General features: G+C 29.7%; 1 long non-coding RNA gene across 1 annotated transcript in view; it reads left to right on the top strand.

Annotated features, from left to right (window-relative positions):
- LOC110097829 overlaps positions 1 to 3,809 on the top strand; it is a 10,599-nt gene extending 6,790 nt beyond the window's left edge. Inside the window, exon 2 of the long non-coding RNA XR_003702239.1 lies at positions 3,525 to 3,809. This is a non-coding gene — a long non-coding RNA (uncharacterized LOC110097829). The remainder of the gene's footprint in view (positions 1 to 3,524) is intronic.
- Positions 3,810 to 5,516: the final 1,707 nt, after the last annotated feature.

The following is a 5,516-nucleotide window of genomic DNA, read 5'->3' as shown; positions in this document are numbered from 1 at the left end:
ATATAAAGCCATTATGGCTTTATTTAAATGTAAATTTTGTTTTCCCAAAGTAGAGAAAGGCAACAAAGAAGGCATAGGAAAATTAAGGGAAAAACAGAGGAGGGGAATAAAAAAACTTCAATTTTGGACAATTTCGAGTCATTTTCATCCGTCGGTCCAATTGAAAAATTTGTTCGTCTCGAAGGAAATCATAATATGTACATCTCAATTTTAAAAAAATATGTAATTTTTAGTGAATTTTTTTATGAAAAGTTTGTTTTCGTTGGCAAAAAATAAGGAAAATTTTACACTATAAAACTTTTATAAAATAATTTTTTATATGTTATAGATATTATCATTATATACATTTTAAATATTTTCTAGAAATTTTACAATAGAGGTTTGAAATTTATTGGATTTTTATTGAATAGAAAATAATTTAGATACTGAAAATAATGCAGTAATTCAATAAATGTTTTGAAATAGTGTTTTACACATTCATTTCTAATTTGGTATTGTTTTGATATTGTGAAAATTTGCTCAATAGAAATTTCAGTTGCCTACTGCAATAGAATACTATGAAATTCTTACATGTGCTAAATTTTGTTATTTTGATTTTTGTACATTAAGCTAATTTATTTTTCAATCCTGTAGCTCAACATGTAACTATGTATTGTACTGTAGATATATATTTTGATGAAATGAAAGAAACCATGTGTATGATTTTTTTTAGTATTTAGATGTTTTAATAATTTTGTAGTCTGTAATTTTATTTGAAATAAAATTGGAATAGAATCTGAAACATTCTAAAACTAGATTTTTAGAATTGCATGTCATAGCTCAACACGATTAGACCTATCATGATCAGGTGTTGGGTGTGACACTAATAACCATCCAATTGGCTAGCTCGATATTTACAGGTGTTGAAAATCATTTAGGACAATAAATTGTCCTAGCTTGACTATATTATTTTTTTATAGAAAAATACAAAATCCATGACAGTATCAAGGCTGATGCTAATAAACATTTGAGCAAATTTAGACAAAAAAAAAAAGAACAATCAAACTTGAGACAACTTTTAATCACCAGATTATATGTTGACAAAAATTAAACATTTTTTTAAGGAACCCTAAAGCTCATCATATTGACAGCTTCCTCATTTCCATAAATCATCATCTCCACACTTGTAATATTCATTACCGTCCTCACAATGATCATAATCATCATTGTCACCGTCAATATTGATACGACCCTTAGCATTATCTTCAATGAATTTTGTTAAGTCATCATTTCACATTCTCCTCCTTGTATTATCCTGCTCAAAGTGGGATAAATGAAATATCAAAAATATAGGAGAAACACAATCTAATTGATGAAATCCATGGACATGTATGTCAAATTCAATAAAACTTTGCAACTGAATGCACGTTAATATCAAAAGATTGATAAATAATAAATATGAGGAAACTCTAAATTTAGTCATAAAACTGTCGTAAAAAAGTTATTTAAATTTATTATATAATTTCTAAAAATTATCAATGATAGAATTATAAAATTTTAGATTGAAAAATCATGGAGTGAAAGTGAGCTGCTGATATACAAATTGAAGAGTTTACATAATTTTATGAACTCAACCAAAAGCTGTCAGCATCACACGTACCACTATAGTGATATTTTTTACAAAATAATAAGTTGCCCCAAATTGACATCAACTTCGATGATGATAAAACCAATGACGAATTCCCTTTCAATTAGATGCCCAAGTTAAATAAGCAACATACCAAAATTATATCTTTATTAGGAGCTCCAAACCCAATAAAGAAAAGGTAATGAGAAAACGTTGGGAATCCCTCTTTCCAACTAAACCCCCTACATAGGGAGTTGAATGGATAGGGAGGGTAGATAGGTCAAAGAGTGTGAGATTATGTGACCAAAGAAACATATATGCAAGTATAAATAAATGTGCTTTATTCTTGGACATATATAAAAGTACGAATTGAATATATATATAGCCACAATGAATAGTGTGGTTCAGTGAACCATTATATTTAACATCGGATGGTATTAGCAGGAGAAGGCTATACAACCACATCAGGCAACTAGACTTCGATCATTACTTGGGCTTTGTCCGAATCATATTTTGAATTAGAACAAGTATGCAAAGGTTTAACTTTTTAACTACACAATGAAGGCAATTCTTAAAAGAGCAGACGTGAGGTAACTTGCATCATATAACTTGCTTTTAAAAGATTATAATTAGACAATTGCACTCATGGATTTTCTTTAAACTTATATGCACGGATTTGAGGGTATTTCGGAATGTGTAAAGATTATTCAACTCATGCATGGTCACTCTAAAAGCGAAAGACGTGATTTTTTATGTTTGCAAGCTAATTCGACAAACCTAACGTAGCTTAGCTCTAACATTGAAATTATAGCACTTATATAGAGATTGTAAATATTTAAATGTGAAAACATGGTACAAGAAACATACATTCCGCTTTAGGTCAGGATCATGAGATTTTGTAGATGTTGAGCTCATGTTGTCTGTTGGATGCTTATATTTCTTTTCCTTCAAAATGTGCAACAAAAGTCCATCACGCAAGTAATTTAATATTAAAATTATAATTTATTATGCAATTATTCACTTTGCAATGAACATCAATATGCCATTAGAATTGGTCATGTAAGAAGATAGAAGGCAATTGAAGAAAAAAAACAATATACATATACACACACACACAAAGGTTTGAATTTTTAACTACACAACGAAGGCAATTCTCAAAACTGTAAAAGCTACATATACCATTTAGTTAAAAATAAATAAACTATGTATAAATTGATAGTTTTTAGTTTTGAACCCCTACATGCACTAAGATTGTGTTTTTTTTTTTTTCAAGGGGACAAAAGGAAAAGGAAAAGCATCTTTTTATAATATCATCGGCTTAAGAGAACATACCTTGTACAAATATTCCAATACTTCATAATTGATTTTTGAATTGAAAGTCTGCAAAAAATGACCAGTATCTAATAAACAGAATAAAAAGTGAAATAAGCATGATTTAAATAACTATAGTAGAAAAAGAAATAAGCATGACTATATTAGAATAAACTTAAAAAAATGCTAGCATTATAATATCAGCACAAAACGCAATACAAATATTAAATATTTCTTCATCTTATTATCGACTCCAAAATATTCACCTGGCTCTATATTCTAGCATATCCACATTTGAGGACTTCATGTTACTAGGTGAACTTTTCTTGGAAGTAAACTCCTATAGTTATAACCCTTTGAACCACAAGAGAGACCACTCCATTGAAAATAATCACTAGGCTCAACAATTAATTTTTTTCCTTATTCGTTCAAATAAATTTGCATTTGTTGTATATTTTATTGTTCTCTATGAACTTTCATAATTTCTAAGATATCTTGGTAAATTCAAAGAGTTGCCACAAAATTTTCAATCCATTGAAGGTTGTTCGCTATTGCAGCGCTGATTTGATTATATTAGTCATATAGTTATCGCTGCATCTCATAATAGGTTAGGAAAGATAAAAATCTGGTGAACATGTGCTCAAATTCAATTGGACCATGGATCAAATGGCACATTGAGGTATTGTTCTTGGTTTTTAAATATTTCAAAGAGGTTATATAACTTGAGCAAACTGATGATAAGATGTAGGTAGAGCTAGAAAAGACGGTTGGACATGGGTGCACCCACATTATGCCGCAAATATGTTGTTGCATCATGAGGTAACTTGCATCATGTAACTTGTTTTTAAAAGACTAATTGGACAATTGCACTCATGAATTTCCTTTAAACTTCTATAGCATGAGTTTGAGGGTATTTTGAAATGTGTAATGATTATTCAGCCCATGGTCACTCTAAAAGCGCAGACGTGACACTATAGGTTTGCAAGCTAATTTGACAAACCTAAACATAGCTTGGCTCTAACATTGAAATTATAGCACTTATATAGAGGTTGTAAATATTTAAATGTGAAAACATGGTACAAGAAACATATCTTCCACTTTAGCTCTTGACCATGATATTTTGTAGATGTTGAGGTCATGTTGTCTATTGGATGCTTATGTTTCTTTTCCTTCAAAATGTGCAACAAAAGTCCATCACACAAGTAATTTAATATTAAAATTATAATTTATTATACAATTGTTCATTTTGCGATAAACATCAATATGCTATTAGAATTGGTCGTGTAAAAAGATAGAAGGCAATTGAAATATATATATAAGTTTTTTTTTACAGATAATAGCTCCATCCCACTACTTCGTAATTCATCAAGTTTCATTAATTTTCTATAAAAAGGTGGGACTTCTAGGAAGATTTTATTTTATTTTTCCTACAAGAAGCAAAACCCATTCACTAAATAGTCTATACAAATAGTTTAAAGCCAAAAGTTCATGATGAGCTTTCTGAAATATCAATAAGAGTTTCAAGCCAATAGTAATTTTATTCATATTTAATAAATCGTTCAGTTATATAATTTTGATTTTGGTCTAAAAAAAATCTTTTAGTTAGAAGAAATTATTATGATGTTGTTTAATCATATGTTTCCAAAATGCATGAAATTCTGAAATGGAAGACTTATTTGACTAGATGCAAAGCAAATACATTGAAATATTTTTTTACTCGTTGGAATATATTTCAAATACTCTCTTTTTCTCTCTCCAATATGTGGTTGGTAAAGGGTGACAATAAGAGTGTGGCAAGTCATGCGACGCAAGTGAGGGCACAACGTGGCAAGTGTAAGGTGTTGCAAACAACGAGTGATATGACTCCATATTTCAAAGTCACCTAATTCAGCCTATTTTCAAATACGAGAAATTTGGGATTTTAGGACATTTCAAATCACTCAATATTTCATTAAACCCTTAGATGATTCCATCCTCACGCCGAAGATTCATTTAGAAACAAAAGGAATGTTAAGATTATATCTTTATGATGCAGGATTGGATATATCTTCTTAAAAGCTTAAGAAAATGTGATTGATAGTATCTTATTTTTAGAGTCTATGGGAACCTATAGGACATGATTTGTTCATATATGTAAGCAAATCTTACTCATGCAGATAAAGTAAATTTTGTCAAATTCAGTGTGACCTCCTCAAAAATGGCTATAATAACGAAATAATATGGTGACATTCGTTCCAATCCATAAGTTAAATAAATTTAAAATGTTCAACATGTATGCTTTCCCAGAATATTTGCATAAATAAAAGATCAAATATTACAAAGTTAATGCATTAAGGCTCTATCTACAGTAATAGGTTAAAGTGAATTTTCGCTGAGGTAGGTTTGATCCAAGAAATGCCAAACATCAAGAACATCAACTTCATAAAGGCTCCCATGCTTCACAGTTCTTCCAAGCAAACCCTGCAATATGTGATGCTCAATTTTCCTTAGATGATTCATTACTTCTCTATATTCAACAATTAAAACAAAATATTTGTTCATGCAATCAGGTTAATCTGTCCAAGAATGAATTAATTCCACAAACTAGCATAAACCATAG

Source organism: Dendrobium catenatum, unplaced genomic scaffold (assembly GCF_001605985.2).
Source record: "Dendrobium catenatum unplaced genomic scaffold, ASM160598v2 fragScaff_scaffold_133, whole genome shotgun sequence".
Lineage (NCBI taxonomy): Eukaryota > Viridiplantae > Streptophyta > Magnoliopsida > Asparagales > Orchidaceae > Dendrobium > Dendrobium catenatum.
Note: the sequence above shows the minus strand (reverse complement) of the source record. Positions and strands in the feature narration are given on the sequence as shown.